Source organism: Peromyscus californicus, unplaced genomic scaffold (genome assembly GCF_007827085.1).
Source record: "Peromyscus californicus insignis strain IS unplaced genomic scaffold, ASM782708v3 Scaffold_8__1_contigs__length_139910024, whole genome shotgun sequence".
Lineage (NCBI taxonomy): Eukaryota > Metazoa > Chordata > Mammalia > Rodentia > Cricetidae > Peromyscus > Peromyscus californicus.
Genome location: NW_026294606.1, coordinates 41139636 through 41161167, shown reverse-complemented (window position 1 = coordinate 41161167; position 21532 = coordinate 41139636). Strand labels below are relative to the sequence as shown.

At 41.5% G+C, this 21532-nt stretch overlaps 6 non-coding genes across 6 annotated transcripts; 4 read left to right on the top strand and 2 right to left on the bottom strand.

Annotated features, from left to right (window-relative positions):
- Trnal-caa (transfer RNA leucine (anticodon CAA)) lies at positions 1 to 106 on the top strand. Its single transcript has 2 exons — positions 1 to 38; positions 61 to 106. It is a non-coding gene; the product is annotated as a tRNA-Leu (tRNA).
- Positions 107 to 10567: 10461 nt separating this feature from the next.
- On the bottom strand, positions 10568 to 10653 carry Trnar-ucu (transfer RNA arginine (anticodon UCU)). The gene is given in 2 exon segments: positions 10568 to 10603; positions 10617 to 10653. It is a non-coding gene; the product is annotated as a tRNA-Arg (tRNA).
- Positions 10654 to 12474: 1821 nt separating this feature from the next.
- On the top strand, positions 12475 to 12556 carry Trnas-aga (transfer RNA serine (anticodon AGA)). Its single transcript has one exon. It is a non-coding gene; the product is annotated as a tRNA-Ser (tRNA).
- Positions 12557 to 13226: 670 nt separating this feature from the next.
- Trnaq-cug (transfer RNA glutamine (anticodon CUG)) lies at positions 13227 to 13298 on the top strand. Its single transcript has one exon. It is a non-coding gene; the product is annotated as a tRNA-Gln (tRNA).
- Positions 13299 to 18516: 5218 nt separating this feature from the next.
- On the bottom strand, positions 18517 to 18598 carry Trnas-uga (transfer RNA serine (anticodon UGA)). The gene has a single exon. It is a non-coding gene; the product is annotated as a tRNA-Ser (tRNA).
- A 2300-nt stretch (positions 18599 to 20898) lies between these two features.
- Trnas-aga (transfer RNA serine (anticodon AGA)) lies at positions 20899 to 20980 on the top strand. Its single transcript has one exon. It is a non-coding gene; the product is annotated as a tRNA-Ser (tRNA).
- The last annotated feature ends 552 nt before the right edge of the window (positions 20981 to 21532 follow it).

Here is a 21532-nt window from a genome sequence, read left to right as displayed (position 1 = left end):
GTCAAGATGGCCGAGTGGTCTAAGGCGCCAGACTCAAGTGTTCGCTTCCTCTGTCGAGGCTTCTGGTCTCCGAATGGAGGCGTGGGTTCGAATCCCACTTCTGACACAGCTCTTTTGCTTCTTGCAGCATTCATGACGTTTCATAACGTGCAGTTGGTTGGTTGAACTTGGCAAGAAGGGCTTCCTTTGATAGCAAGCATCACGCTCTTTTGCACCCTCCGTTTTCTTCTTTTACCCTATTTTGGCTCATTCTTTTGTTATTCTATGTTGCGCCCTTGAACCCAAACTGATCCAGCCTCTGCCACTACACCCCTATGCTTAGATTTCCTAGTGTTTATCTTTGATTATTCCTAGTGGCAATTTGTTTTGCACGTGCTCGATCCAATCACAGAACGCATCATCTCTCATTTTGTTTTTGTTTTGGGGGTCTTATTTTTCCAGCTGACCTCCATTTGGTTTTAGGCAGGTCTGGCTGATGGGTGGGGCTGGCTGCTGTCCAGCTGTTTTCTGAGGTTTTGTTCTCTTGTTTATAATTTGTTCCACCTCGCTGTTTATTCTTCTTAAGTCTCATTTATTTTCTGTTGTTGTGTCGTTTCGGTGAAGATTGTTCTAAAGTTCCTTTAGATTATAATAAATTCTGGGTTTAGGCTGTAACTCAGGGGCACAACACTTGCCTAGCATACATGAGGCTCTGGGTTCCATGCCCAGGACAAAAAACAAATCTTGATGGGGTGGCAGGTGATCTTCAGCAGCCTCCTTTGCTAATGGCTTTCTCCTGATTTGCATGGATTTCTGCACACAGAACACTCTGAGTATTTTATGTCTGTATTTTGGACCAGTCATAATCCCAGGAGTTTGCCCCTTGAGTACCTGATGAAGATCTGAGGTAGCTGAGGGAGAAGAGCCTACCACATAGTATCATTTGGATGCTAAGCTTCTGTTTTCCTTGCACAATTCTGTCTTCCACTGGGCCAGTCCTCCTCCAGCTGACCTCTGCTGTGGTCCTTTGGGACATTGTGCTGCAAGACTCTTGGGAGCAGGGGTGAGTGGGGAGGGGAGAAGCTCCTCTCAGTGTACATCTGCAGAGAACTTAGGAGTCTAACTCTTCTTGAGCTTCAAGTCATCTGCTTTAGTTCAGGTTTTTCTTCAGCTCCCAGGACATTTTGATCTTGTCCCTGTGCCTTTTTAAGATTCTTTGGTATAAATCAGGTTAGTTCTACAAAATCCATTACCTAGTCCTTATTGTTCATTTGTTATGTGCATGCAGTCCTTGACTATACCTTACAAATGGGTACCGCACAATGGTTGATGCCCCCCATCCTTTGTTTTTGCCAGTACTGAGGCCCTTTGGACAGACAGAATGTATGAGGTAGAGCTGTGGTCTTGTTACTATGGCACAAACCGAATACAGTCTAAATCATTACTTCTCAACCTATGGGTCGCAACCCCTTCAGCAAACCTCTATCTCCAAAAGTATTTACATTATTATTCATAACAGTAGCAAAATTACAGTTATGACGTAGCAATGAAAATAATTTTATGGTTGGGGGTCACCAAAACATGAGGAATTGTATTAAAGGGTCACAGCATTAGGAAGGTTGAGAACCACTCTAAACTAAGATTAATGAGAAAAATATTAAAAGTAGAGTCAAGCCGGGAGGTGGTGTTGCAAGCCTTTTATTACAGCACTTAGAGGAGGCAGAGGTAGGCAGATCTTAGTGAGTTTGAGGCCAGCCTGGTCTACAAAGTGAGTTCCAGGACAGCCAGGACTGTTACACAGAGAAACCTCGTCTCAAAAAACCTAATTAATTAATTAATTAATTAAAATAAAATAAAAAAAGAGTCAATACTTGAGGTGGAAAGAACACATATTTTCTCTTTCCTCTTCTCCTTTTATTTTTATTTCTTTGGGGGGGTAGAGTTTGTTTGAGATAGGGGTGTGTGTGTGTGTGTGTGTGTGTATGTGTGTGTGTGTGAAGATTTAGTACATTATAATGATTCCTTCTGAGGAAGAATGATACTGGGGAAAGTATGCAGATAAGAAATGGGCTGGGAGTATTACCAGCCAGACACAGAGGAAGGCAGACATATGGAACTGAGGAGAGCAGGGGCTGTATCAAGGACTACACCACAACGGAACTGAGATCTTGATTCTGCCTGAGGCCAACCCAGGACCCAGCTGCCGATCCTGTGAAACCCAACAACTTGGAGGTGTTGGTGAGATTACCCTACTAAACAACCAGCTCAGCTGAGATCCATTAGGGAGAGGATTCAGAATCCTACAGTCTACAGTCTGCAGTCTGAGGAAACAAGATCAGCTGAGGAGTTGACGAATGAGCAAAACTCGACCTGAGAACACAAAAGAAGGCGCCGCCCAGCCACCGTACCAGATCACCAGAATCATAAGCCTACCCTACACCGACTGGGAACAGGTAAGTCCACATCTCCAGACCAGCAGACCAGGTCTCTAGCCCCGAGGCCCCAGCCATCGGAGTCCCAGGGACCAGATAGCTACCTTCCCCTGCTCCCCCACCAAAATAAATAAATAAATAAATAAATAAATAAATAAACCCAACAATCATTGGAGCCATAGGCCCACCCTGCACCAATTGGGAACAACTGCTCCCTGAGACAGAACCCACTAACACTGATTGGACTAAGCTACTCCCGGAGAAACAGAGCCCAACAATACCAACTCGACCAAGAACCCCTAGTGGACCAAGACTAACAATTAGAACAAGTGAGGCACCTTCAGACACAGACACTGCCTGCACCGAGCAGAGGAAGAGATGAGTAGACGCCAGTGCAAAAATACAGGCCACAACATAAAGACCTATATGACACCATCAGAACCTAGTGATTCTACACCTGCAAGACCTGAACATACCAAGGCAGAAGAAGCAGAAGTAATCAATCATAAAAATGACTTTTAAAAGATGATGGAGGCCCTTAAAGAGGAAATGAAAAACTCCCTTAAAGAGGAAATAAAAAATTCCCTTAAAGAAATGGAAGAAAAAACAAACAAAAAATTTGGAAGAAATCAAAGAAAGCTAAGAAAAAGTAATTAAACAGATGAAGAAAATAGTTCAAAATTTGAAAATTGAAATTGAGACAATAAAGAAGACACAAACTGAGGGAATGCTGGAAATAGAAAATCTGAGTAAACAAACAGGAACTACAGATGCAAGCATAGCCAACCAAATGCAAGAGATGGAACAGAGAATCTCTGACATTGAAGACACAATAGAGAAAATAGATTCGTCAGTCAAAGAAAACACTAAAGCCAAAAAAGTCGTAACACAAAACATCCAAGAAATTTGGGACACCATGAAAAGACCAAACTGAAGAATAATAGGGATAGAAAAAGGAGAAGAATACCAGCTCAAAGGCACAGAAAATATATTCAACAAAAACATAGAGGAAAACTTTCCTAACCTAAAGAAAGAAATACCTATGAAGATACAAGAAGCTTACAGAACATCACATAGACTGGATCCAAAAAAAAAAAAAAATGCCCTCACCACATAATAATCAAAACACTAAACATACAGAACAAAGAAAAAAAATATTAAGAGCTGAAAAGGAAAAAGACCAAGTAACATGTAAAGGCAGACCCATCAGAATTACACCAGACTTCTCAATAGAGACTATGAAAGCTAGAAGGTCCTGGTCAAATGTTATGGAGACACTGAAAGACCACGGATGCCAACCCTAGATTATTATACCCAGCAAAACTCTCAATCACCATAGATGGAGTAAACAAAATATTCCATGATAAAACCAGATTCAAGCAATACCTATCCACAAATCCAGCCCTACAGAAAGTACTAGAGGGAAAAATCCAACCTAAGGAAGTTAAACACACCCATGAAAACTCAGGCAATAGATAATCCCACACCAACAAATACCAAAGAAGGGAAACACAACACTACCACAAAAAAAAAAAAAAACAGGAATTAATAATCACTGGTCATTAATATCCATCAATATCAATGGTCTCAACTTACCTATAAAAAGACACAGGCTAACTGAATGGATAAGAAAACAGGATCTATCCTTCTGCTGTATACAAGAAACACACCTAAACTTCAAAGACAGACACTACCTCAGAGTAAAGAGCTGGGAAAAGGCTTTCTAATCAAATGGACTTAAGAAGCAAGCTGGTGTAACTGTCTTAATATCTAATAAAATAGACTTCAAACTAAAATCAATCGAAATAGATTGGGATGGACATTACATATTTATCACAGGAAAAATCCACCAAGATGAAGTCTCGATTCTGAACATTTATGCCCCAAATACAAAGGTACCCACATTTATAAAAGAAAAATTACTAAAGCTTAAATTACACATCAAACCCCACACACTAGTAGTGGGAGATTTCAGCACATCACTCTCACCAAAAGACAGATCTACCAGACTGAAACTTAACAAAGAAATAAAGGACTTAACAGATGTTATGACTCAAATGGACTTAATAGATATCTACAGAACATTCCATCCTAACACAAAAGAATATACCTTCTTCTCAGCACCCCATGGAACCTTCTCAAAAATTGACCACATGCTTGGTCACAAAGCAAATCTCAACAGATACAAAAACATTGGAATAACCTCCTGTATCTTATTGGACCACCATGCCTTAAAGTTAGATTTCAACAACAACAAAAATTATAGAAAGCCTACAATCTCATGGAAACTGAATAATGCCCACCTGAAGCACCAATGGGTCAAGGAAGAAATAAAGAAAGAAATTAAAGATTTTCTAGAATTCAATGAAAATGAAAGTACAACATACCCAAACTTATGGGACACTATGAAAGCAGTGCTAAGAGGGAAATTCATAGCACTAAATGCACACATAAAGAAGATGGAGAAATTTCATACCAATGACTTAACAGCACAACTGAAAGCTCTAGAACAAAAAGAAATAAACTCACCCAGGAGGAATAGACACCAGGAAATAATCAAATTAAGGGCTGAAATCAATGAAATAGAAACCAAGAGAACAATACAAAGAATCAATGAAACAAAGAGTTGGTTCTTTGAAAAAATCAACAAGATAGACAAACCCCTAGCCAAACTAACCAAAAGGCAAAGAGAGAGCACCCAAATTAACAAAATCAGAAATGAAATGGGAGACATAACAACAGACAACGAGGAAATCCAGAGAATCATCAGGTCATATTTCAAAAACCTGTACTCCACAAAATAGGAAAATCTGAAAGAAATGGGCAATTTTCTGGATAGATACCGCATACCAAAGTTAAATCAAGACCAGATAAACTGTTTAAATAGACCAATAACCCCTAAAGAAATAGAAATAGTCATTAAAAGTATCCCCCCCCCAAAAAAAGCCCAGGACCAGATGGTTTCAGTGAAGAATTCTACCAGATTTTCAAAGAAGAACTAATTCCAATACTCTTCAAATTGTTCCACACAACAGAAACAGAAGGAACATTACCAAACCCTTTTTATGAGGCTACAGTTACTCTGATACCCAAACCACACAAAGATGCAACAAAGAAAGAGAATTACAGACCAATCTCCCTCATGAACATTGATGCAAAAATACTCAACAAAATATTGGCAAACCAAATTCAAGAACACATCAAAAAAATTATCCACCATGACCAAGTAGGTTTCATCCCAGGGATGTAAGGATGGTTCAACATACAAAAATCTGTCAATGTAATACACGATATAAACAAACTGAAAGAAAAAAAACCACGTGATCATCTCATTAGATGCTGAAAAAGCCTTTGACAAAATCCAACACCCCTCCATGATAAAGGTCTTAGAGAGATCAGGAATACAAGGAACATTCCTAAACAAAATAAAGGCAATTTACAGCAAGCCAACAGCCACCATCAAATTAAATGGAGAGAAACTCAAAGCGATTCCACTAAAATCAGGAATAAGACAAGGCTGTCCACTCTCTCAATATTTATTCAATATAGTACTTGAAGTTCTAGCTAGAGCAAAAAGACAACAAAAGGAGATCAAGGAGATACAAAATGGAAAGGAAGAAGTCAAACTTTCACTATTTGCAGATATGATAGTATACATAAGTGACCCCAAAAATTCTACCAGGGAACTCCTACAGCTGATAAACTCCTTCAGTAAAGTGGCAGGATACAAGATCAACTCAAAAAAAAAAAAAATCAGTTGCCCTCCTATACACAAATGATAAAAGGGATGAGAAAGAAATCAGAGAAAATCACCCTTTACAATAGCCATAAATAATATAAAATACCTTGGGATAACACTAACTAAACAAGTGAAGGACCTGTTTGGTAAGAACTTTAAGTCTCTAAAGAAAGAAATTGAAGAAGATACCAGAAAATAGAAGGATCTCCCATGCTCATGGATAGGCAGGATTAACATCGTAAAAATGGCAATCTTACCAAAAGCAATCTACAGATTCACTGCAATCCCCATCAAAATCCCAACACAATTCTTTACAGACTTGGAAACAATACTCAACTTCATATGGAAAAACAAAAAACCCAGGATAGACAAAAGAATCCTGTATAATAAAGCAACCTCTGGAGGCATCATGATCCGTGACCTCAAGCTCTACTATAGAGCTATAGTAATAAAAACAGCTTGGTACTGGCATAAAAACTGACATACGGACCAATGGAACCGAACTGAAGACCCTGACATTAATCCGCACTCGTATGAACATCTGATTTTTGACAAAGAAGCCAAAACTATGCAATGGAAAAAAGAAAGTATCTTCAACAAATGGTGCTGGCATAACTGGATGTCAACATGTAAAAGATTACAAATAGATCCATATCTGTCACTACGCACAAAACTTAAGTCCAAGTGCATCAAAGACCTCAACATAAATTCAGTTACTCTGAACCTGATAGAAGAGAAAGTAGGAAGTAGTCTTGAACGCATTGGCACCAGAGATCACTTCCTAAATATAACACCAGTAGCACAGACACTGAGAGCGACAATTAATAAATGGGACCTCTTGAAACTGAGAAGGTTTGTAGGGCAAAAGACACGGTCAATATGACAAAAAGACAGCCTACAGAATGGGAAAAGACCTTCACCAACCCCCCATCTGACAGAGGACTGATCTCCAAAGTATATAAAGACATCAAAATACTGAACAACCCAATTAAAAAATGGACTAAAGAGCTAAACAGGGAATTCTCAAAAGAAGATTCTCAAATGGCTGAAAGACATTTAAGGAAATGTTCAACATCCTTAGTCATCAGGGCAATGCAAATCAAAATGTCTCTGAGATACCACCTTACACCTGTCAGAATGGCTATGATCAAAAACACTAATGACAGTCTATGTTGGAGAGGATGCGGAGCAAAGGAAACACTCCTCCACTGTTGGTGGGAGTGCAAACTTGTACAACCACTGAGGAAATCAGTATGGCGGTTTCTCAGAAAATTGGGAATCGATCTACCTCAAGACCCAGCCATACCACTCTTGGGCATATACCCAAAGAATGCTCAATCATACCATAAAGATACATGTTCAACTATGTTCATAGCAGCATTATCCGTAATAGCCAGAACCTGGAAACAACCTAGATGCCTGTCAACTGAAGAATGGATTAAGAAAATGTGGTACATATACACAGTGGAGTACTACTCAGCAGAGAAAAACAATGACAGCATGAAATTTGCAGGCAAATAGATGGAACTAGAAAATATCATCCTGAGTGAGGTAACCCAAACCCAGAAGGACAAACATGGTATGTACTCACTCATAAGTGGATACTAGATATAAAGCAAAGAACAATCAGACTGAAACCCACAGATCCAGGGAGGCTACATAGCAGGGGGGATCCTAGGATGACTGTGACTTATAAGTTTTGGTTTTACTCAATCACTGGACAAGCCTCAGTGAAACATTTCACTATTAGGATAAGAATTTGTACTGTATCAAGCTGATAATAGAAAATAAAATAAAATAAAATAAACATAACATAAAAAAAAGAATTGAGATCTTGAGGCCAGTGAGATGGCTTAGCTGGTAAGGGTAACTCTGCTGAGTCTGATCATCTGAGCTCCATCTCCAAGTTCCACACAGTAGAGAGAAACAGTTTCTGAAAGTTGTCCTCTGATCTCCATATGCCCCTATGGCATGCATGCATCACCCCCGTACAAATAAATTAAATCAATAAATATAAAAAAATTAAAATATTAAAAAAGAATTAAATCTTCACTAAGTAAAAAAGAAAGAAAGAAAGAAAAAGAAAGAAAGAAAGAAAGAAAGAAAGAAAGAAAGAAAGAAAGAAAAGAAATGGGCTAATTAAGAGCCTTACACAGTCCATCTCCTGAGCTAAGCTAAAAATGAATGCACTATGAAATCACCAAAATAATTGCTAATCTCTATAGTACATTTTTGAAATTTTGTTCTTATGTGTTTGGGTGTTTTGCCTGAATGTGTATCTGCACACCATGTGTGCCTGGTGCCCAAAGAGACCCAGAGAGGGCTTTGGATCCTCTGGAACTAGAGTTACAAATGGTTATGAGTAGCCATGTGGGTGCTGGAAATCGAACACAGGTCCTTTGGGAGAGCAGCTGATGTTCTTAACAGCTGAGCAATCTCTCCAGCCCCCCTCCACCTTTTTTTTTTTTTTTTTTTTTTTTTTTTTTTTAAATAATGAAAATTCTGCTTGGGACTAACACTTGTAATGCATCACTCAGGAAGCAGAGGCAGAAGGATCATCACAAGTTTGAGGCCAGCCTGGGCTATATAGTGAATTCCAGGTCAACCACCACTACATAGTGAGATGTTGTCTCAAAAAACAAACAAACGAACAAACAAACAAGATAAAAACATGAAATAATGCTTAAAAAACAGACTTTGGGAAATGGGCAAAGCCAGATTGTGACCTTTCAGAGACAGTAAACAGAAAAGGGTCACATTGATTTTTACCAGCAAAGAGAATTTTGACTCAGGAAAAGGCAAACCGTTTACAACACTAGCTTTTGTGACATTAGCAGTCTCAAGACATTCAGAGGTCATTGTTGGTGCGAAGATAGCAAAACATTATGAAATTCAAAGTCAGAATGGTCCACACATATACGTAAATGCATACATTTTGATTGTTTGTTTGTTTGTTTTTTTGAGACAGGGTTTTTCTGTGTAACAGTCCTGGCTGTCCTGGAACTCGCTTTGTAGACCAGGCTGTCTTGAACTCACTGAGATCTGCCGCCTCTGCCTCCCAAGTGCTGGGATTAAAGGTGTGCGCCACCACCATCTGGCTACATTATGATTTATTTACTAACACATTTGTAAATAGTCCCCTATCCCCAATTGTACAGAGAGCTGAAAAGTAAGTCTCCTTTTACTCTCAAACATTATTTTCTTATTTCCCAGACATAGTCAGCACCTGAGAAGCCGTTCATTTCTGACTACATATGATTTTGATTAGGATATGAAAAGTGTGTAATGAGCAGTAATATTCTCAGGGCAGGGGGCTTGGAAGATGTTTTTTGCTCAGCAAAGGTAGAGACTGGCCAGTTTTCCCTTCCTGCCACACAGCAGCACAGAGGCTTGCTAGAAACCCAGTGAGAGTTGGAAATGACTCTTTTCTTGTTCCTGTCCCTTCAGAGGAGCCTTTAGAAACAACGGGCCATATCCCTCAATGCCAGGCTGTCTGTCCTTAAAATGTAATGTGTTTAAAACCGTATATACAGTTTTCTTCAAGACTTTTAGATTCCACTCTCTTAAGAAGCGCCCCCAACTTAAGTGTGTATTGTCCTTTTTCTAAACACCTCTCTCCGTAAATGTCTGTGCTTAAATCTATATCAAAATCTTTTCATAATACATTCCAATTTTGTTTCATAAAACCAAATGCGAGGTGTTTATAATAGGATAGTACAACCAATCTATGGGATATTATATGATTTATATAAAGAATGAGATGTGACCACATGTCAAACCATATCACAACACAAAAGATGACAATGTGTTTATGTATGGGTCTACTTAATATCTATATAATAATACATATTCCTAGAAATATTATCTAACATAGTCTATGTTACATATTTATTAAATATATATGTATATAATATGTACATTTTCAGGGAAGATGCACAGAGCACTTCAAACAGGGCACCAGCCAAGGGAATTAAGGAAATGGTGTTTTAGAATGAAAGAGAAGTAGTATTCAGTTGGGGTGATGTGAGAACTTTCACAGACCCTTGTTTTAAATCACAGAATATTACAGGCATAAAAGCAAATTGAATTTTGATTAAGTTTTTGAGATGAAATCTTTGTGCCGCCAAGGAATACTTCCTACAGTTGAAGGGGTGGAGGTCTGGAATTTGAGCAGGTAGAGAGCAGATATTGTAAACAAATAATAAAGGAAAATGAGAAGAAAAATTGTAAGTATAAAATATAATAAAACCAGACACACAGCTTTCCAAGGGGACACTTTTGACCCCTATATATTTTTATCACTCAGTGGCGGTGTTTGGGAGAAATGCTGATGGCAGTCCCAGAGACAGGTACACACAATCCAGGGCAGTGCATGTGCAGACGGATATGGTCAGACAACACACAGGCAAAACACCACCGACTCTGGCGGGACTCGAACCCGCAACCTTTGAATCTCTCAAGCACGCTAGAAGTCCAATGCGCTATCCATTGCGCCACAGAGCCCACCTGGTTGGTAACCTCTTCCTAACACTTCTGAGTATTTACTTGGTTATTAATGCACTGTTTCTTATGAACAACATTGTTCCCATTTCTGTAGTACTTCACACGGAAAAGTGCAAGAAACAGAAGGACACAGGATCCTCGACGCAACTTTTTGCCCCTTCCCAAGTCTATTATACCGGAAAAGTTTGACCAGGGATCCACCTCAACTTTCTGGACTTGATGGCGCACGCTTGTAACCGCAGCACTTGAGAGGCTGAGGCAGAAAGATTGCCGCGTGTTCCGGACCATCCTGGGCTGTACTAGTGAGACCTTGTCTCAAAGTAAAACAAAGAAAATCACCTAAAAGACAAAACATTTATCTCATTTAGTCTGGCCGCTCTAGTTCCAAGCTGCGATCATCTGTTTTGCTACAGAGAGATACACAGTAGTTTAACTCACGCCGGCGCCCTTCGAGATTTTCTCCTGTTGCGCCTGAGTTCTTTTACAGACGGCGGTTTACTGGGTTTAGTGCACGGGCTCACCGAGCAGCTCCGGACAGATACCGGGATGAAATGTCACATTGTGTTCTGGAAACTCTAGAACTGTCCAGGCTTTCGCCTGGGAGTTTTCTTTGGTGCCTGAGATGAGATGCTCCTACCGAGAACCCCTTTTCAGACACATCTCTGCCGTGTTCAGGTGTTCTTCTCACAAGTTAATGTAGAATAAAGATAGGTGGAGGCGGGCGCCCGAATTTAAGCATGAAGATAGACGATGAGGCTTCAGGATCCGTGTACGACCTCGTGTCTCCACGTTGGGGCCCCAACACAGACGGACTAAACTTTCCGCACTGTGTCCCTCTCTCCCGTCACTCTGGCAGCTTCGTCCACTCTTCTTCCCTACAGCTCCCTCTGACTCCCCCTTATTTTCCAGCTGATGGAAGGAAAGGAATAGAAAGTAACTGGAAAGCGGACTATAGTATACAGCATAGAATATGAAATAATCAGAAGGAAGCCAGATTGTGGTGTGTGGTCCCTAGGCAGTAAGTGGTTACACTTCCCGCACTCTTTACTTCCCGGATCCATAACATAGTAACTCTTAGGTACTTTCAAGCCTTTTGATTACAGACTTGGAAGACAAAAGCAAGTTTAACAGGTCAAAGAATACTTACTGAACTAGGTTACAAGGCGGTGCATGCTTTTATTGTAAATGAGGTTGCTAATCTTGCTTAACAGTTTCTAGACTCTTGGGTGAGGACCCGTATCCCCTTACATTTCCTTGCTTTTCTACCCAACATCAATCCTGCTTCGGGTTCAGTACTTTCACGTAGATCGAGCTGTTTGCGACCTAAGGCTTCGAATAAGCCACAGGGGGATGACTTCCTCATTATTATTTTTTTTTTTTTTTTAAGTAAAATTCAGTTAGGGAGAGAAACTCCTGGGTTTCTGGCGATTTCGATACCCTCTGCAAAGTGAAGCGCGTTCACGTTAACGCTTTTCCAAACACAGTGAGAGGAGGGTTGCGGTACATACTTGGGAACCGAGGACCCAGGTGAGGGGCACTTGGAAGCCTTGGGCACAGCCACGGGAAAGCGTTTGCTTCCTGAAGTCCGCTAAGCAGTGTTGGTCAGAGAAGACGCTATGCCCCTTAAAGTTCTAGCAGAAGAATAATCCCGTCCAGGCTTCGAAACTACTCACAAGGCCTGAGTCTACGCTGCTGCTGAGACGAAATTTTTTCAGTTTCGAAATCTCGTTCCATGGTCCTTGTCTCACTGGCGCCAGATGACGAGTAGACACGTTTACGAATAATGGCCCTTTACAATCGAGAGCAGAGGCGTATACAGCTGTAGTCGTGGCCGAGTGGTTAAGGCGATGGACTAGAAATCCATTGGGGTCTCCCCGCGCAGGTTCGAATCCTGCCGACTACGTACATGTCTGTTTTGGCCTGTTCTACACACTCTATAGAGTATGCTCACAAGAAATGCTTAGAATTCACTTCCTGCATATTTACTGAGAATCCTTAACATCTGGATTTCTCTTCCAACCTTTGCTTTCTTAGAGACAATGAACTGCAACTGAGAGAATGAACTGCAACTGGAGAAAAATTCTTTAGGAAAAAATGAAATCTCTCAGGGACGGTGGGGTGGGGGCATGATATCAGACAATGGCAGAGGCAGCTCACTCAGATATGTAATTTCCAGAACCTGAGGCAGGTAAGACTGTGCTGTAATCGCAAATGCACACACCCAAAACAAAATGGCTACTAAAAATGCCCACTTCAATGTTTCCAGGTATTAAATCATATGAAAAAACTTAAAACATTCGGTCCAATTCTAGAGTATTGAATAGAATATTGAAGCAGACACAAATAAATTTCCGAGGATTTTCTTCGAAAGGATGTCACCAGTAGACATATATTAAGAATTTTGACTTTGAAAACGGGGTGTAGCAGCACACTTCTATAATCCCAGCTCTCGGGAGGAGGAGCTACGAGCTACAAGGTCGTAGAAAGCCAGCCTGGGCCAGGCGCTGTCACAAACAAGAACAATAGCGTTCCTACCCATCATTGAATATAGGAGAGGAATCTAGTTACCATGTGGTTCCATGGTGTAATGGTTAGCACTCTGGACTCTGAATCCAGCGATCCGAGTTCAAATCTCGGTGGGACCTACTTGTTTTTGAAAGCTGTTTTTGTCACCCTCGTGTTTGTTGGTGAACTTACCATTAATTCTGACCTTGTGTGTCCTCTAGACTTCTTACCCCACTGCGCTGGTGATCAAGTACAGAGAGACTCCCAATGAAATCGAATGAATGAATGAATGAGATGAATGAGGTGTAAGTCAATGTAAGGCTTCCATGCTCAGCACTATAATAAATAAACAAACAAATAAATAATAAATAAATAAATGAACAAATAAATATATAAATAAAACCACCAGTCAAATATGTCCAGCAATCTTAATTTCTGTGCACGTTAAACAGACTGAAAAGTAGTGTTGGAGGCGATACTGTTCATAGCAAGTTTCTCCTCTACAAACGCCCTGCATGGTTTCTCCCTCTCTCTGCAACATCCACTAAAACTAGTTTATATGTGTGTATAAAACACAGCAGGGTAAATACACAGGTGCAGGAAACAAAAATATTTTAAAGTAACTGACTCTAAGTAAAAGGACACAGAGGACTTGTTACATTTGGGGTGATCTACAGATTGGAGGCAGAAGGGTTGGGAAAGTTTGGTGAATTCCATAATGTTGTCTTCAGTGTTTATCTGATGACTATTATTACCTTCAGCTTTGTCATCTAATCTGCCTCTCTGTGGATGAGATGAACTGTTAGACTGATTTCTGACGTCTTTCAGTTTAGAGCAGAACTTTCCATCTTTGCAGCCCTCTCCAGGTCACTTCACTAAATAAAGCACAAATGTGCATCCGGTGATGTCTAACCCCCTTACACAAAACAATTTTTTATTCCATTAGCATGGGTCCACCCTTGCTGTTATGAATAAATAGTAGTCTGCTTTAAAGGCGTCAACACTGCCCACAAAATCTTGATGTTATATTCTGTTTTGGAATTCAGGTGCAGGTGTTTGGGTTTGCTATGTTCCACAGTTCAAGGTACATTATCAGTCGATGTAAAAATGCCTGAGCGGCCGGGCGGTGGTGGCGCACGCCTTTAATCCCAGCACTCGGGAGGCAGAGGCAGGCGGATCTCTGTGAGTTCGAGGCCAGCCTGGTCTACAGCGCGAGATCCAAGAAAGGCGCAAAGCTACACAGAGAAACCCTGTCTCGAAAAACCAAAAAAAAAAAAAAAAAAAATGCCTGAGCGGCCTCATTCACTATGCATCCCAGGCTGGCCTTGGAATCAAAGAGATCCTCCTGCTTCTGGCTCCTAAGTACCGGATAAATTGGTCCTCCTTTATTCTTATAATGGACTACCCCTAATCTTTTCCAAAGACTGTATGAAGTATGCTTAATGTTTACATTTGTAATAGAATTTACTATCTCCTACAGAGCGCATATTAATGTGACTTTTCTTTTACATGAATGATAATTTGTTATATATTTCATCCTGCTCCTGAAATAGTTACCTTTGTCCTTTTTTCATATTCATCCGTAGGGTGAAATATAGATCCAATCCTTTTAAATACTGCCTAATACTTTGTTTGGCACAAAATGCACCTAGTTGCACATAAAATCCTTGACTCTCACTGTTTCCTAAGCGTCTCATAGGTCTGTCTCCTCTCCCTCGGTGCCGAATGCCTCCCCAGCACTGGGGTGATCGATCGTGATCGTGGATTATAACTTGCTCCCTAACTAACTAGTTCTTTCATCTTTAGAACTAGTTTTTTGTTTTGTTTTGTTTCGTTTTTGTTTTGGTTGCTTTTTGGTTTTTGTTTGTTTTTGGTTTTTCAAGACAGGGTTTCTCTGTGTAACAGCCCTAGCTGTCCTGGAACTAGCTCTGGAGACCAGGCTGGCCTTGAACTCACACAGATCCACTTACCTTAGAATTAGTTTTGTAAACATTTTATAAAACTTTTCCAGGGGCCACAGGATTTTAAAGAGGCAAGAGGAGCATAAGGCCGGTCTGCTTTCAAGAGTTCCAGGTCAGTCAGGGCCACACAGTAAGACCTCCTCTTAAAACTTAAAAAGAAAATAAAAAGCAATCTTCTACTATTGACCAATTGCAATCCGTTTTCCTTACAGATGCTGCGGTGGGTCTGTTCTCTGGCACGTTCTAGAGCTGTGCTCTCGTCTCTCCCCTGACAACGACCTGCTTCCTCCCCACGCTTGCTCCCTCTTCCCTCTCACCCAGAAATCTGATAGCATCTTTATTTCTTCTGGACAAGAGCGAGCTAAGCTCATAAGCTTCAGAATGCATTTGTTTCTTCTTGTCATCTGAGGAGCCAGGACACTGTGGTTGCCTGAATATGACAGACCAGTAGGGAGGGTTGGGTCAGCTCTGAAGCCCCTGGCAGAGAATTGAGGTCTTTTTTCCTAACGTAAATTTAGGGAAAACTGGTGACTCCTTGTCCTTTTCTTTCCTTTCCAACAAGGTCTCATTCTAGTTTAGGCTAATCTAGAATTCACTGTGTAGCCCAGGCTGGCCTTGAACTCATGGCAATCCTTCTGCCTCAACTCCACCCCATGCCCTGGTGGTGCTGTAATTACAGGTATAGAGCACTTGGGCTTCTTTCCTTCCATGATCTTTTTCTTCTTTCTATCACGTATGACAAAACTTCACCGTCTCCATCTGTCTGGCTAAGATGATCTTTCCTTACTTCCCCTTTACGTCAGTTGTGGGAAGAGTAAGTTGTTTCCAGTGGCAGATACCCAGAGGCTGAGAAAGCCTAATGTCAGGGGACTCTTCGTGAACTAAGACCCGTCTTGAAAGAAAGTAGGGGACACCTGGGTCAACAACTGATGTTTCCTATAGAAAAGTGCCACCACCTCCGAAGATCTGGTGGGCAGCACTATGACCCTCTCTCCCAAGCTCCACCTAAACCCCGAGCTGCACAGCACTACTCTACAGCCTCCCACCAGAGGATAAGGCTAGAGAACCAAGCTGCACAGCCCTACTCTACAGCCTCTCACCAGAGGATAAGGCTAGAGAACCAGATCTGAACAGGAGTGAGTAAGGGCTGCTGGTCTACAGCCTGAGAGGAAAAGACCAGGACAGCTTTCCTCACAAAGGACCTTAGAGCCCAGTTAAACGGATATCAATTTCTGAACGTTCTAGGGCCTCCAGCTTTGTTTCTGGATGCCTGCACCTCTACAGCCCTTCTGGCCTGTGAAATTCGTTATATTGGATAGATCATCTACAAAGTGTGGGAAGTCTTTGAAATGGTTAGACTATAGCTGCTGTAAAATACCGTTCCAGGGGAGACATAGTCTACTTACCACAGCATGGATGATAGCTCACAACAGCTGGGAACCTGGGAACCTGGAGTTAGCTGTATGACCTGGAAGTCATCAAACGGGAAGCTCTTGCAGGCTGTGCAAGTGACTTGGACCTCTTTTTAGGCAGCTCAGCTCATGACTGCTTCTTTGGGGCAGCTTGGCTGGTTCAGCCTGGCTGGTCCATGTTCTTGAGGCAGCTAGGCTGTCTGAGCCTCTTCTAGGCAACTCCGCTTACCTAAGAGAATCTCTCAGCAGGCCTTGCTGCTTATAAATATGCTTGAGGAGGGCAGGGCCTAGCATATCTGGTCAGTTCTAGGGACTTCCTAAAGTCTTTGAGCTAATGACCTAATGAGCTTCCCTGCAGGATGGAATGTCCCACCTACCTCTAGGTACTATCCTGTGTCTTGAGTTCTTGCCTATGAGAAGTTCTCTGAGGAAACTGCCACACAACAATGGCAAGATGTAGTGGGTAGCCATTCCAGCTTTGATCTGGAAGTTCCAACCCCCATTGAGACTTCGGCAACTGTCACGCCTACAAGGCGGGGCCAAGGGAGGCGCCGGGAGACCCTAGAGCTGGCTCCGCGGGCGCTCTCTCTGTTGCGGGACCCTGGACTAGAGAGGTGGACCAAGCAGAGCTCCAGAGAACACCGCTGGACTGTGATACACCTTCCCCAGACTCCGCGACCTACCTATTCCTTAATTTGTAAGTTACGCCATTAAATAAATCTCCTTTTAACTACGTGGAGTGGCCTTAATAATTTCACCAATAGCAAGAGCTTGAAAAAATGAGATTGGCTTTCAGCATTTGATGTGCCTAATAAATCTAACTCAGAATCTTCTAGTAACAAGATACCTCGGGAGTGTCCTCCTTGGAACTGTGAAATCTGGGTTCATAACCCTATCTAGAAACCCTCAGTCTACTGTTTCATTGTGTGTCATTGAGCAGCTTACCTAGAATGGAGAAAATAGGCATGGTGGTACAGGCCTATAATCCTAGCTCCTGTGAGCGGAGGCAGAAGGCTTTCAGTGAGTTTCAGGCCAATCTGGGTTACAGATTGAACTCAAGGCTAGCTTAGCAATTGAGCTCAGTGGTTGATCACTTGCCTAGCATGCTCAAGGCTCTAGGTTCAATCCTTAATGCTATTATAGAATTAATAAGCCTTCTCAGTGACCAATCACTCCAGCATGCAGAGATTAATTGTGCACAGCTGATTTTGGCTAATCCAGAAAGGGAGCCAGCCTTACATGGAAATCTCTGTCAGTTTATATGGTTTTATAGCCCCGAGTTCCACTTTGGGTAATTAGACATGTTTCACAAAGACAAAAGAAATTCTAGGGCTTGTTTGGACAAATGGGGAGATTTACAGTATAGACGAGCAGGGCTGCTTTTCCCAGGCAGCTGCTAACCAGTGGTCATCCTGTCTGCCTGGTGAAATTCTGCTGTTAAGAGAACCGGGAGTGCTCCTTTAGCTAAATTATTTTGCTTTGTGCCTTTCCTGGAACTCACTCTATAGCCCAGGCTGGGCTCGAACTCAAAGATATCCGCCTGCCCCTGTCTCCCGAGTGCTGGGATTAAAGGCGTGTGCCACCACCGCCCCGGCTTCCTTAGCTAAGTTCTATTTTGTGTAATTTAATATTTTTAGAAGCAAGTTTAGTAGATGCTACTTTATAACATCAATTTATGTTCTCAGCTGTTCCTTTATCAGTACCAGGAAAATCTGCAACTCAGATTTTCGAACACTTTTAACGTGTAGCTCAAGTGGCTTCAGCCTTCCTAGTGCTGGAATAATTGATGGCCACGACTCCTCTGAACATGTACTGCTACTCAAATCGTTAGAGGTTACAGTGCAGGGGTTCACATAGCATGCCATACTGGAATACTTTTTGCTGTAGTGAGCCAAAGAATTTAACCAAGCAAACGGCATAATTTTCAAGTACATGCAAGCTGACTAATGTTGATTGCAGTTCGTTCAACCGGTTCTTGGTAAAACCGTAGTCGGCAGGATTCGAACCTGCGCGGGGAAACCCCAATGGATTTCAAGTCCATCGCCTTAACCACTCGGCCACGACTACCTGGTCCTCCTGACTTCTGAAGTGCTAATATAAACTAATGGATAGGTGAAGTTTTCACAGTCAGAAATCTAGGGATAAAGAATCTCCTAGCGTATACCGAGAAACAAAAGAACCACAGATACTGCTGCGAGAGAGGCCTCCCAGAGGCGACCCCTCGCTGCTGACTCCTTCTCTGGAATTCCACGGAAAGGGGTCTGCAGTTCAAAATAGCCTTAAGCAAGAAGTGCCAACGCAAGCAGCAACGAGAATGAGGAAAGTGAGAAAACACGGGTCATTTTAGAGTTAAAATCTAAACCTACAAACCCCGTTGCCCTTACACTGCAGAGGGAATGGGGTGCTGGCAAGAGGGGGCGACTTGTGTTCTCAGATATCAGATCTCAGATCTCACTGTAGCTAAGACTCTGTCTCCACACCCCAGAGCCCCGTAAAGGAAGCAACTCCGAATAGAATTTCCAAGGATTTTGACTTGGTGAGCGCACTTCTCTGTCTTGCCTAAGAAAAGGACAAGTGAGTAAAGACGCGCAAACTTCAACAAATCAAATGAAATTAACATAGCTGATTTCTTATGTCGGAGATTTGGTCGGTTGTTAGAGTGGGATCATGAAAGGAACTGGCATAATTTATTTTACCTCTCTTCACGTGCATGCCAGGAACTCTGTATCGTGTGCTTCATCTCGAAGCATATGTATTCCAGAGAACTTATCCAAGATATAAATATAGATGATATAGATAATAGACCTTGGATACGTGACCTCCTTGACCCACAGGGAAGCTCTTTCGACTTGTTTCCCTCTGTCTTTGTTCCTGTGTTGTTTTTGAAATAGAGCCGCTATCGCAATCTGGCCTGGAATTTGCTATGGAGCAGAGGATGCCCTTCAACGGTATGCCAGTGTCTTCGGAGGCCAGGAAAGGTCGTTGGATTAGTTGCGGCTGAGGTTTATTGGCTAGTGGGAACCACGTGCTTGAATACTGGAAACCAATATCAGATCCTCTACAAGAGTAGCCTGTAGCTAGGCGGTGGTGGCACACGCCTCTAAGGCCATCACTCGGGAGCCAGAGGCAGGCGGATCTCTGTGAGTTCGTAGATCATCCTGGGCTACAGAGAGCAGCTATCCACTAAGCCATCTCTCCAATTTTCAGAAGAAATACAAGAAGATTTTTGATTGAAATCTAATGAAAACTGAACACTACTTTAAAAGGCACTTTTGGTAGCTCCAATTAATTGTTACAGAACAAACTCAGGCTAATTTTTTCTGTTTTCTCAACTGCCTCCAATTCTACCTGTAACTTCATAAGCATTTGTTGTTCACAGACTGCAAATTGTGCATCTTTTGCAAGCAGGTAGGGGACACAACCAGTTAGAGTCTTGACTTGCTATTTGGTATTTCCCTGAAGCATATTCCATATTTGCAAATGACTGGGATTATAAAAAGCAAAAATCTGGTACCAGGGGAAGTGGAGATCTGGCTTGTGACTAACGTTGTATGACAAAGACTTGCTTTACCAGTTTAAAGACTTGCATACCAGTTTAGTTTCACAAGTGTTTGAGGGAAATGTGCAATTATCCACGTTTAACCATCTGGCAAACTTGGCTTGTATAAGGCAACCAGGAGCATTGCTGAAGGCACAGACAGCATCCAAGAGCAAAATGCAGTCCATGTCATTGGAGAAAGCTAAAACCAAGTACCATGTGAACACGATCCTTCTCCCTGCCTCCTTTTCCTCAAGTGGGACATAAGGATTAAGTGATGCCATGTGTATAAATGAAGTTATTTTGCAAAATCCAAAGTAAATTTAGTAGCCAGCATTGTTTTTGTTAAAGTGCATCCCACTGTCCACCTCGTCTCAGCAACGTAGACCTGCATTTCACTTATTTGTATTAGTTTCAGAACTTGGATCTCATGGAGTTTCAAAACTTACTTGAGAATGCTAAAAATGGGCAGCTATTAAGTTTTTTTTGAATTGTTCCCGTAATTCGCAATCCCATAGAGAATTTAGATCATGTCCCAGTTGTTGGATGTACCTCAGGAATTCCTACTGTAGAAAATAGGAAAGCTGGTCTCTGAAAATATCTTTCACCGGAGCATCATTATAAAAGGTCTTCTCAGTTCTGAAGATGAAGGATTGCATGTCAGTCTGCCACCAAATCATTACTTCTGTCTCAAAGATCTCAAGCAATTAAAATAAAAAATTATATATATTATATAAAGATAATAAATACATGACTACTAGAAAAGTTGAACTTTAGAAGACTAAAGCTCAGCCAGGTTCCTTATTCTAACAAGCCAGTCTACTTCCATGTAGTCGTGGCCGAGTGGTTAAGGCGATGGACTAGAAATCCATTGGGGTCTCCCCGCGCAGGTTCGAATCCTGCCGACTACGATTTCTTGTTAAAGGGTTGTAAGTAAAACTTGTGATGCTGTTGGCAACCTCTTTATGGGGCCCAATAAAAATACCTCTGCGTGCTTTATATCTCTGAAATCTTTCACAACATCAAACAGCTCGAAAGGATTATAAAGCTTTGAAAACCATTAGAACATAGACCTGGAGAGGTATTCTTTCCTGTTGATGATGATGACTGTCGTTTTTGTTTTTATTTTGTTTTGAGACAGGTCGTCATGCTCTCAGGTTGGTTTCAACTCACTATGAGGTCTTGAATGCTTGATCCTCCACCTCTGTGTCCCAAATGCTGGGATTATCAGCATTAGCTACTGTTGTTACTGTTTTGCTGTTGTTTCTGTTTTTATCTTGGGCTAATTGTTTTCTTTCATTTTTCTCTTTCTTTCTTTCTTTCTTTCTTTCTTTCTTTCTTTCTTTCTTTCTTTCTTTCTTTCTTTCTTTCTTTCTTCCTTCCTTCCTTCCTTCCTTCCTTCCTTCCTTCCTTCCTTCCTTCCTTTCTTTCTTCCTTCCTTCCTTCCTTCCTTCCTTTCTTCC